The sequence below is a fragment of the Poecile atricapillus genome, chromosome 32 (assembly GCF_030490865.1).
Source record: "Poecile atricapillus isolate bPoeAtr1 chromosome 32, bPoeAtr1.hap1, whole genome shotgun sequence".
Lineage (NCBI taxonomy): Eukaryota > Metazoa > Chordata > Aves > Passeriformes > Paridae > Poecile > Poecile atricapillus.
In genome coordinates, this window is record NC_081280.1 from 2,550,287 (window position 1) to 2,562,987 (window position 12,701).

General features: G+C 49.4%; 1 long non-coding RNA gene across 1 annotated transcript; it reads right to left on the bottom strand.

The window, feature by feature from the left end:
* Positions 1 to 7,404: 7,404 nt before the first annotated feature.
* Positions 7,405 to 8,650, bottom strand: LOC131590229 (uncharacterized). The gene is made up of 3 exons (XR_009280030.1): positions 8,387 to 8,650; positions 7,921 to 8,034; positions 7,405 to 7,550 (listed from the first exon to the last, which is right to left on the bottom strand). It is a non-coding gene; the product is annotated as an uncharacterized LOC131590229 (long non-coding RNA).
* Positions 8,651 to 12,701: the final 4,051 nt, after the last annotated feature.

Consider the following 12,701-nt stretch of genomic DNA (forward strand, 5'->3'; position numbering starts at 1 on the left):
AGTAGGAATACAGCAGCTAGTTAATATTTTTCTGGAACAATCCACGGTGGACATGAGGTGTAAACTCCAAAAGCTTTTGGCGGCAAATGGGTGAAACTTAGAAGCCTTATTGGAAGAGGCATGGAGAGTTTTCAGCAATTGAGAAGAGGGATATAAGCAAGAAATGAAGCTGGTAGCAGTGGTACAGGAGAAAGGAAAAGGGAAAGGAAAGCACAGACAAGGACCACCCAAACGGGGCCCGTCTCGACTGGGTAGAGACCAATGTGCGAACTGTGGAGAATTTGGCCACTGGAAAAATGAGTGTCCAAAGTGGGAGCGAGATGGCCAAAAGAAACAAGGGAAAGGAGGGGTGGTTGCAGTCACACATCCACAAGAAGACTGAAGGGGACCCAGAGAGTCCACCCCAACAGACCCCCTGGTTATAAAAATTAAACCGGGAAAAAAAATTTTAAAGAGTAGAATTTTTGGTTGATACTGGAGAAACACTGTTGGTTTTAAATAAGGCCTTGACAGCTGTAACTTATGAGAACTGTGTTATGTTCAAAGGGTGTGGTAGTTTAGCATTTAGGGAACAAAGTGGGAAACAGCCACAGAAGTGATTCCTCTGAGAGAGGCTGTGGGGAGTTCCTTCTGTGCTTGAGATCAAGCCAATAGCTGGCCAGTTCTGACAACTGACAGCATTCTGCATCACTGCAAAGTAACTTCACCTTTGTGAATGGCACCTTTTAAAAACCCAAGGCCAGGAACTGGTCTCTTTCTTTGCAGCCTTGAAAGGCAGCAGAGCTCTGGTGTGGCTGGCCCCGCTCCCCCGTGGCCTGTGCGGCCTGGGGGGGGCTGGGCCGGAGCCCAGCTGCTCCCGGGGGGAGATGGAGACTGCGGGATCCCCCCCAGGCCAGGCCAGGCTCTGCTGCGGTGCTGGCTTTCCCGGGAAGCCCTCCGGGTCCCGTTCCAGCGGGGTGGCCAAAGCCCTTCCCAGGGGAGCCCCCGGCCCCCAGGCTGGGCCAGGCCACGGCTGATGACACTCGCCAACACCCCCCCTGCCCCCCGGCCCGCACAGACAGCTCCTGAGAGCTGGCACCAGCCACACCTGAAATCCCACACCACCACTGCCTGCCATGGCTTGGGACAGATTTAACCCTTCCACTACACAGAGGAGACCTGCAGACTTTAATCCTCTCTCCAGGAAAAGAAAAGAACCAAGTGACACGTAAAAAGACAACGTGAAACACCAAGGTCAGTAAAAGAAGGAATCAAGCCTCAGATGGAAGGAGAATGAGGACATGCTCTAATAAGCTGAAATAGTCTTTTGGTAGGACCATGGAGATGAATAATTATGTTCTGAAAAATAACTCCTTTAATTCATGAAAGAGTATTGGGGGATTGAAGTATTCAAGCTGTAGATCTGGGCAAAGGTATCCATTGATGAAGCCAAGCAGATGGTGGAGTAGCTGTGATCCCATGAGAGCTTGAACAGAGAGAGAGGGAGATGAGAGCTGATGAAGACCCTTTGCCCCCAGGGAGAGAAGAAGAAAACCTCTATTCTCAGAGATGAAGAGAAGCTTTGCCTTTGAATAACTCATCCTTAAAATAATAGCGATTGAGCTCATAGCCCATGAACACACCTCTGAGTGGTGTGAAAATGGGAGGAGAGGGCAGAGTTTTTGCCTGTGTGACTGACATTAGTAGAAATGAAAAGCCACAAGAAAACTGTTTCTTGTGGAGAACTCCCCATGGCATGACAAGAGAAAACTCCTCTCCCTGCACAGACTGATGAAAAGACTATTGTATAGTTGGCACTGCTTTAACATCCCAGGTTTTGTCTCTGCCATGTCAGTTGGGAAAGGAAAAGTTGGGTGTGTGGGGAGGAAAGGTTTCTAAAGCTTTTATTCTTGTTTCTTATTCGTGTAGTCCTGATCATAAAGTTTTTTATTCCTATTCAGTTTTAAGCCTGTTTTGCCCTTCTCCTAATCCATATCTCACAGCAAGACAGAAAGAAGTACTCTGGTGATTTTAGCTAGAGCTAAAACCCAGCACACTCAACCACTCCTGACAGGACTTGTGCTCCAGACCCCTCAGCAGCCTTGTTGCCCTTCTCTGGACACGCTCCAGCCCCTCCATGGCCTTCCTCAATTGGGGGCCCAGGACTGGACACAGCACTCGAGGTGTGGCCTCAGCAGTGCCGAGCACAGGGGAAGAATCCCTGCCCAGCTGCTGCTGGCCACACCATTCCTGATCCAGGCCAGGGGCCATTGGCCTTCTTGGCCACCTGGCCACACTGCTGGCTCATGTCCAGCCTGCTGTCCATCAGTGCCCCAGCTCCCTTTCTGCCTGGCCGCTGTCCAGCCACTCTGTCCCCAGCCTTGAGCACTGCAGGCCTTGTTGTGGCCAAAGTGCAGGAGCTGGCACTTGGTCTTGTTACACCTCACCTTGTTGGCTTTGGGCCCTGGATCCAGCCTGTCCAGGTCCCTCTGCAGAGCCCTCCTGCCCTCCAGCACATCCACACTCCCACCCAGCTTGGTGTCAGAATGGTTCCATGAGGCCCTGCAGTGTCACAATGGTCTCCACGGTTCCATGACACTCCGTGGAGTCACAATGGATCCTTGGTGCTTTGGGCCCTGCAGTGTCACAGTGGATCCTTGGTCCTTCTGTTACTATGGGGTTAAATGTCTCTGAATAATGTTTCTGAAAATCATGTAGAATTAGGCCACAAGAATGTTTGGTATTAGGGATGGTCTAGCAAGCTGAAATGTTTACGGTAACAGGAACTGGTGCTTGGGGTCTCCAAGATACCCACCCAGAGATGAGATTTGTACATGTTCGTACAAGGATGAGCTAACTCTCATGAAGCAATATCGATAAAGTTAATGAAGCAATATTAATGAAGCAATATTGATAAGGTTGTTATAGTGATTATTGCTACAGCTGAAATTGTAGAAATATGTGCACTTTGGACAAAGACGATGGAGCTAGATTTGGGTTGCTGATACCCCTAGTTCCCACACGCTTCAATAAAGCACCTGTATATAATCAGTCTGTGATTATGTGTGTTCCTAAACACTGACATTTTGGTGACCCAGATGGGACCCTGTGAGTGCTGCTGAGCGAGTTCATGACCCGATCACGCTCCAGCCGGCACCGAGGGATTCTCGGGGAGCCCATCCGGCCGTGACCGTCTCCTCTGCTCACAACGTCCCTCTGAGAGAGGTAAGGTGCTTTTCGGTCTAGTCTGGTGCCTGCCAATAAGACGCAGCGAAATCTCCGCACGGTTGGGCTGGAGGAATTCTTGGTATTGCCCAGGCGCCGTCTGTCAGACAACTGCGAAAGCGTTGCAGGTTCAGCATCAGTGGTGTGTGGTGTATTGTGACTGTAACATGGAGAAGCTTCAAGGGATTTGAGGTGGCAATGCCCCTATAGCACGTACTTCTCCTTTGGGGTGCTTATTGGCACATTGGAAACAGGGTAACTTTGGGAGCAAGGTTTACGTGAAGAATAGTTGATTGATTATTGTAATTCATGGTGACCAGGATATGACCTGGACAGTGTTGAAAAGGGGCCAAGAAATGGATCTTTGCAGTATAACACCATTTTACAGTTGATGTTGTTCTGTAAGCGAGAGGGAAAATAGGGTGAAATTCTGTATGTAGATTTGTTTTTCTATTTGAGAGACAAGGCAGAATGGCAGGCTGAGTGTGGATTGATGGCAGTTAAAGCATGTGTGAGTGATAAATGGGAGGTTTGTGTAAAAGGAAAAGTTGTTTAGAGCACCTGGCATTAAAAGAAAGTTTGCGTCAGGGGAAAGAGATGGATGTTGATTTACAAGTGGTTTCAGCAGAACCAAAAGAACCTGATTCTGTTTTGTCTGCCCCCACTTCACCCATCCTATTTCACCTAACCTATCTCACCTAACCCCACTTCACCTTTCCCTCTTTATCCTCCTCTACCGCCTTCACCTGATCCTTCTTCTCCAGGAGATGATCAAGATCTAACTGTGATACAAGGAAATGTGAAAAATGCTGGGGAGGAGGATAGCAGTAGCGGGGGTGATGATAATAAATCAGTGACACCGGTGTCCCATCGGACTCGGTCAAAGCTTGCTCTGGTTCTGGGTAGAACGGGAAAAGATTTGGGCAGACAAAGGCGGACTGTGATTGCCCCCTTGAGACAAGGAGTAGGAGTAGAGGGGCTGGTGTTTGTAAAAGTGCCTTTCTCCCCTGCAGACTTGATACTTTGGAAACAGTCAGCTGGAACTTATACAGAAAATCCTGATAAAGTAGCAGGGGTGGTAAAAATGATTATGAAAACTCAGAATGCAGATTGGGAAGATATACAAGTAATATTGGATAATTGAATGGACTCTACTGAGAAAGAGATGGTGCTTAGAGCAGCGAAGGAGAAGGTGAGAGAAGATCTCAGAATTGGGGTGGCGACAGGGACTTTAGATGAGAACTTTCTGACCAAGGATCCAGGGTGGGATCCCAATGCCTTTGGGGACATGTGGAGGCTGAAGAGATATCAAGAGTGGGTCCAGATAGGGGTTGGGAATGCTATACCTAAGGCTATGAATTAGTCTAAATTGTATGAGGTAAGAGAGGAAAAGAAATAATCCCCTGCTGCAGTTTTGGAAAGGCTTAAGGAGGCAGCGAGAAAGTATAGAGATCTTCAACTAGAAACAGAACAAGCGAAAGTTGAGCTTGCATTCATTTTTCTTGGGCAGTCACAGGATGATATTAGAAGAAAATTGCAGAAATTAGAAGGAGAGAAATTGTCTTGGTTCTAGAAGACAGGTGTCTGCTAGGGAGAGCAGAAGCCTCCCTTGGGATGAAAGAATGTAGACCCCCTCCCTCCGAATTATTATAATTTTGAAATCAAGGGGCCTTCAGGCAGAGATCTGGGGATAGGAATAACAGTTCTTTACTAGTATAACCAGGCAAACAAACAACAATAACTACAGCATTAACAAGAAAACAGAACCAGAGACCCCGTGCTGAGACGGGATGGAGGAGAGGCTTTGTTTTCACAAACCCCCTCGGGCGGGCAGTCCCGGTGCTCCTGCGGGGCTCTGAGGAACACTCGGCTGGAACAGCAGGGATGAGCTGAGATCCTGGGCTGGTGGATGAGGTGGAACAGCAGGGATGAGCTGAGATCCTGGGCTGGTGGATGAGGTGGAACAGCAGGGATGAGCTGAGATCCTGGGCTGGTGGATGAGGTGGAACAGCAGGGATGAGCTGAGATCCTGGGCTGGTGGATGAGGTGGAACAGCAGGGATGAGCTGAGATCCTGGGCTGGTGGATGAGGTGGAACAGCAGGGATGAGCTGAGATCCTGGGCTGGTGGATGAGGTGGATCAGCAGCTCCACGGCGGTGCCTGGCACTGCCACACGTCCCGGCAGGACAGGGGGTGCGAGGCCACCAACGAAGAGGGAAGAAGGACAAGAAGCAGCAGCTCCGTCTGGGTGATGGCGAAATTCCCTTCTCCCCACCGCAGCAGCTCCGCGACCCAGCAAATGAATGTCTTTCCCCGAAGCCAAAGCAAGCCAGCCAAAAACTGTCCCCACCCTCTTTTCCTGCCCCCTTCCCCCCCTGGGCCCGGCCACTCTTTGTCCTTTATCAACCACCCACTAAATACCCACAGTTAGGTTGTCACCGCAGCTAATGGGTAAAAATTCCACGGGGAGGCCAGAACAAAAAAAAGGACACCTAACCCCCAACAACAACCAAGTCCCAACAAGAGAAAACTGCCTCTCTCTCATCAATCTCAGTCCAAGGGGGAAAAAGAAGCCAAGCACAAGTGTCCCATCAGGACAGAGGCTCAATCTCCAATCAAAGGGGACTTTGTTCCAGCTTTTCCCTTGGACCAGCGTGCAGCAAGCACACCTGGGCCTCCTTCAGGTCTCTGTGTGGGCTGGCAGTCAGCTTCTGTTGGGAATTTAAAGCTTTTCCTCTACTTTCCACAGCAAATAAGGGACCTCACCCAGCTGCACCAACCTCCAAATTTCACTCTAAAAATAACCATTTGCATTTTCCTCCATTCCAGCCCTGAAGAAAACAAACTTCACTTGCGGGAGCTGGTGGCACAGTGTCCTCCAAGACCGTTGATGAGCAGGACAATATTCCAGGGGAAGAGCAGCAAAGCCAAAGTTCACTGATGCTTAGGAAGCTTTGCAAAACCTTCCCACCTGTGGTGGTGTTGCACCCTCCTGAGCTCCTGGAGCCCTCCCTCAGCTCAGGCGCAGTTTGGACAGGAAGGGGATGGTTCAGTTTGTGCCATGTGGGGACAGGAGGAGGGAAGACTTTGCACACACTGTCACCAGGGCAGGGCTGTTTTCCTTTATGGTGCCACACGGTAGCACGTAATCTTTGATTTCATGGGAGTGAGGGAGGTGCTGAAGGGCAACAATTCCCTGTGCTAAGGACATCTTCCACTCACACAGCAAGGGAAGGGGAAAGTGCAATCTCTCTTTCCTGGAAGGTGTTCAGCTTTTAACAAACTAGTTTTGCTGAAGATGAGCCTAGGCAGTGGTGAGTTAGAGCATTTGATCAAACTCCCAGAGTATCCTCACATCTGTTTGGACACAATTTCTCTTTTTTTTTTCATTGTGAATGCTTTCTCCTGCCCCGCTGCCTCCTGCTTGGAGTTGTACGCGCAGCAGAGTCCCAGAGTTTTCTCAGCAGGCCTGTGCAGCGAGTTCTGAGCCAACGTGTGGCTCTGCTGCCATCCCAAATCTGCGCTTTCCTTGCCCAGCCTGAGCGCAAGTGGGGCATGTGCTGGGCGTGGCTGGAGATTTTCATCACCAAAATCCTCCAGCGTCATGGCATTTCCATCTGCCCATTGCTTTGGAGAGCACAAATCACAAACCACCCATCTCAGCTGATAAATGTCATTGCTTGCAGATTGCTGCAGCCGCACAGCTGAGCTACAAATACACATGAATCAATTTCAGTTGAAAAATGGCATTTATTACAAATTGCTACACCTGCGCTGACAATACACAACTATAAAAATCTCAATTAAGTTTAAAAAAAGTCATTTATTATATTAGCTCAACAATGCCACATAAAAATATACAAATACCAACTAAAGTTAGCAAAAACTTAATTTATTGCTAACCTCTACAAGTCAATATAGACAAAGATTAATGAATTGTTTAACAACTTAATTTATTACAGATTACTACAAGCTTACAGCCCATAGAGAAACACAAAAATATCAGTGTCTCCCTCTAAATAACTCTGTACTAAGAATTCGATAGATAGAATTATAAAATTATAACACTTCATACATGTTTAAATACAACTAAATACCTCTATATATACATCTATTACAATCTACAGATGGAAATAGAGATTTAATATTACATATTTTGTACAATATATATACATATAGATATATAAAACAAAACTATTTGAAAAGATATAAATGCCACTGTCCCAATCTAAATATCCATAGAACTGCATCAGAACAAATCAGCTGCCTGATCTTCAAAGCCTCTCCCTCAGTGTTTTCCTCCCATGCAGAGCAGCTCTCCTGGACAGGGACAGCAGATGGGACATCTGGGAGGCAAAGGGAACAGCGAGTCAGTCCTGGCACCTTTCCCTTGGCAGCAGCTGCACTTCCAGCAGGGAAGCGAAAATCTCCGAGCCTCCCCAGGAGGGTTGGGAAGAACAAGCAGGCCGAGCGGGCCAGCGTGTGGCGAGCGCAGGCGCGGCGGGACTGTCCCGCATCTCCCGGCAGCCCGGCACAGCTCCCGGGCCCTGCCGGCACAGCTGCCTTGCCCAAGGACAGCCCCTGTGCCGGCCGGGGCAGCAGCGCTGAGCAGCCCCAGCACGGGCAGGGGCCGCTCCTGCCCGGCCGGGCAGCGCCCACGGACAAAGCCCACGCCACCCTCAGCCCTGCCCGGCCTCACCAGCCCTGGGGCCTCACCCAGGCTCTCGCGTGGCCCCAGCACATCCCTGCTCACTGCTCTTGCTCCAGGCCTTCAGCTTCTCCCTGCTGCCTCCTGGCAGTGTCTGGATGTCCTCAAGCTCTTCAGCACAGCTGTGGTGGCAAAAGTGGAGGCTCTGGAATTGGTTGCAAGGCCTGGCAGAGCTGCAGTCCCTGAGCTCTGTGTGCTCCCTCCTGGCCCCCTCCATCCCCTCAGCCCCGCCGTCCTCTCGGCAAACCCCCAGCCCCCTCTTCAGTTTCTTCGGCCTCTCCCAGGCCTCTCACCCCGCTCAGTCCCTTCTGAGCCGTTGTGTCCCCTCAGAGCCGGCACAGCCCTCAGCCCGTGCCTCTGTCACCTCAGTGCCACCATCGCCCTCTGCTCCCCCACAGCCCTCAGTGCCCCCAACACCTCAAGGTTTCCATCGTCCCTTCAGCATCAGCGCCTCCTCAGCCCCCTCAGTCTCACCGTCCTTCAGCAGCTCCTCACAGGACAGTGCCTGGGGCCACCGGCAGCTCCCACCGCTCCAGGGACAGCCAGGGCTGCAACTGCTGCTCCGCCTGGCCCGGCCCCAGCTCGGACCCAGCACAGGGGGACACAAGGGGCACAGCGGGAAAAACAAGAGATGAAAAAGGCAGCCAAGGGGGAAAGAGGCAAAAATGCAGCCTAGGTCTACACTGCTCAATCTATGGACCTATACATCCAGATAACTCTAACTAAAGAACTATGCACATATAGAAATCTGTGTGCGCATAGAAATGTTACTCTCTACATATACAAATGTAAATTTGAAAATCTATAAATCTAACTGTATACATAGAAATAAAATCCTATCGCATCCATAACTAACTATACATACAATCTATACAGATATATAAATAGATACACCTATAAATACAACTATACAACTCTATCAATCTATACTTGTAACTATATAAATAAATCAAGATAAACGAATAAATCATGATAAAAAATCTCTAACTATATCTATAAACAGAGGGATGCCACCTGCCTGATGGTCACAGGCTCTCCCTCTGATCCTTCTTCCCACGCAGGGCAGCCCTTCGGGCAAGGTAGATCAGATGGATATCTGGGAAGGAAAGGCAACTCTCAGTCAATGCTGGCCTCCGTGTAGCTTTCCCTTTGCAAGTAAACAGTCCTGCTAGCAAAGGCTGTAAAAGATGGCCGGAAAGGCACACTCTCACTTGAGAATTTGAAGCCTGCTCTTTAAAGGGAACAGGGATCCTTCCAAGATTTCCAGTCTTGTGAAGTTTTGAAGTACGCCAATCAATTCACAACACTCCCAGTGCAAATGGCACCCAGGAGAGCTTGAAACACAGACAGTCCCAGCTCCCACAAAGAAGCCCAGCCTTGTTCTTTCTCTGGGCTGACGCAGAGACGTCAGTCCTCACTGCAGTGGCTGAAGCTGAAGGCTGCTGTGAGCTGTGAACCAATTGGGACACGCAGCTTGGTGACACAACTGCCACCAGCTCAGCTTTATTCCCGGCTCTCTTGCCACAGCAGAGGACTCGGTGTCAGAGCCTCTGGAAAAGCATGGAGGGGCAGGGCTCGGGGAGCTTGTGCCAGTGCAGGATTGGAACTAAAGGCACCAGGAAGCACCAACCCTGCTTGAGACAAGAACTCAACTCTTCTCATCTCCCTTCCTGTCAGAGGCAGCCTCAGAGCAGCTGTCTCCCATTTCTCTAAAGCAGGCTGGGCTCACTCCTTACCAAGCTCCTCGGGCTCCTGGCAAACGTTCACACAGCTCCCGCCAGCAGGCAAAGCTCCCTCTGCTGCAGCCTTGTTCACAGCCTCCCCTCCTGAAGAGCCACGGGCAACACTAGGATTGACCTGAAAAGAAAAACACAAAGAAGGAAACACAAAGATCAACCAATAGATTCTGCAGGGATACAATCAGAGCCTGCCAGATTTCCTTCTGTGCACCAACAAATTGATTTTGAAAACTGGTATATACGCGGGAGTTTGCAGAAGACAAAGGCTCATCGTGCTTGGCAATAAGATATGGGCAGTTCCAAAAAATCCCCTCCCCACCTCCACTCTGCCCTTCCTCAAGAAGAAATCTACCCATGCAATGGGCCTGCATATTAAATGAAAGAAGAGAAATTCTTTGGCAAAGTTGTAGAAGAAGATGCAAAAAGGCCTGTGCCAATGCAGAAACTTAACACTCCAGGCCAGTCTGGGAAGAGACAAGACTTAAGAAAAAAGGGATTCCAAAGTCCAAGAGGGAATCTGTCAACCACAAGGACTAATGGGCCCTGATTGAACTGCTCTTCAACACAGGAGGAGCCCCTGGGCTTCAAGGAGTCCTTAACCATTTCATGTCCAGCACCAACCTTGTCCTTCTCACCAATCACACAAGTCATGGGGCCTCAAAACCACGACATCGGCCCCATGAAGACTCCACGGCTCACACACTTCATCCCTTCTTCCTAACAAGGAGCTCTGGGCCCCAGAGGCCTTCAACAGTCCAAAACACTGACTTCTCCAACACGCTCCAAGAGCTGTCAAGGCTGACAAGGCTGTTGAGCGTGGGGATGACACTCAAGCCATGGAGTGGGCGCTAAGGATGGAGTCCTGCTAGCTCCTGGCACAGGGATGTGCTCTTCCCACCACAGCCCTAAGCACAACAGTCTCCTGCAGGCTGCAGCTTTGCAGGGACTGTCTGGCAACACACATCTCTTCTTTCCACAAGGTGACTGAGCTCTGGAACATGGAGAGCAAGACTGGCCAGTTTGCCCAGCTGAGGATTTCCCAGCTGGAAACTGGACTGCAGGCACCAGGTTCCTGAGAGGGCAAGACAGCTGCAGCTCCAGCCCATCCCCACACACAGCTCTGGGAATGCCTACACGCACAGCAGGGCTCACACAGCAGCAGCAGCAGCTGCAGGAGCAGCTGCAGCCCAGCCCTTGCTTTGCCTTGGCCTTCCAGCCCAAGAGAGGCAGAGCCCACATCTGCTGCTGGCACCTCTCGCATGCCACTCCCACTCTGCCTTCAGTGGCAATTCTCCAAACGCTCTTCTCTTCTTTCCCATCAAACAAAGCCTGTTAGAACCCACCAAGCTTCCACTTCCTCCCCACAAATGCCCCTGCACCAGGGATTCTTCCCAGAAAAAGGAGCATCCAACCCTGGCAAACACCTCTCATCCTCACTTAAGGGCTATCCCCCCTTTTCATTCCCTCTTCCTTAGCAAATCTTGCTTGACCAAGCAAATCCTTCCGCGTCCATTCCCAGCTGAATTCAAGAAGCCTTTGCTTCTCAACCATGCAACAACATTCAGAAGCTCTCAGTCCAGCCCCTCTCATCCCTGTCCAATGGAGTTACCTGAGCAGAGGGAGACCTTTCAGGCACAGATGGTGAAAGCATCTCCTCCAGTGTCTCCAGAACAAGGTCCAGATCCAGCGGTGGCAATTCCTCTTCCCCAGGAGTACTCCATACCCAGCTTGGGGCTCTCCATGCTGCATAACCAGCACTGCCAGCTGGAGCACTGGGGACTGAAGTGCCCGGGGCGGCTGCAAGAATCCAAAAACATCGGTGAGGCTCCAAAATGAGGCTTTGGGACGCAGAGCTTTATTGCTGCCTTGGATCAAACATCACAGGAAGCGCACAGCAACCTCAACTCCAGAAAGGTATTAAAAACTTCCCAGGGAATTGGAAGAGTGAGCTCTTCCCCTTCAAAAGTATTATCCTAATCGACGTGTACATAGATTAAATTATGGCTTGTGAAACCGATCTAGACATGCACACAGACATAATCACCTTTAATCACAGCCTTTTGCATCTTCCCAGCAGCTTTGGCATTTGGCTGCTTGAGTTTCTCATCACAAGAGACCACAGAAAGTGCATTCACCCAGGAAGAGGCCAGAGGTGCAGACACACATGCTAAACTTAAACTGCAAGTTTATTCTAAGGAGCTACCATGGAGGTGAGGCCATGGTCTGCAGCTGCAACTGCTCTGGGGACTCCCAGCATGCACTGAAATTTCATAGCATTGTTTGTGGGAGAGACTGTTGGAAATGGAAAATCTGCAGCCTTAGAAAAAGCCTGGATTGATGGAGTGATGAAAGTACACAGACATTAGGTATAGTAATTCTAAACCTATGTTCTTACAATTGCAAGTAAGAATATGCCTAGAGTAAGTAAGAAATTATATTAAGTAAAATAGTTGGAGGTATCAAGTATAATAGTGTGATTTATAAAGTAAGTTAGAGATCTAGAAACTATAACAGAAGTGTGTGTGAATACGTGACCTGTTAGCTTGTTGGTTAAAAGACAGACGCAGTGTGGCAAAATCAAGTAAAGGTGATAAGAGCTTAATAAGGAAAAACAAACTTTGTGTCAACTGTCTACTGGACTAAAAAGTTATATATTGCCATGTGGAGAAGAAACGGGTAACTTCCTCAAGCTGTGGTTGACTTGTTGCCTGTAAATCTCACACCTCGGGACTGATATCTTATTGGGCTACTTCAGCAATAAATCATCTCAAAGCACGGTGGTCCCATCCCTTGTATTTCATCTCAACAAAAGACAATCTGTAAACTCTGCAATATCCTATCAGAGTCCTAGTTTGGCTTCATCCAAAGAAAAATGGGAGTTCACCTGACACCGACCAGTTGTGGAGAAATGTTCTTTGCCTCGCCCTTTGACCTCTACACAGAGGCTGCCTGGAAAATGGCCAGAACATCCTCCAAATCTGCAGCAAGGACGGGAAAAGCAGACAGAGATTCTTTTGATATTCATGATCCTGCTTCCTAGTACCCTTGAC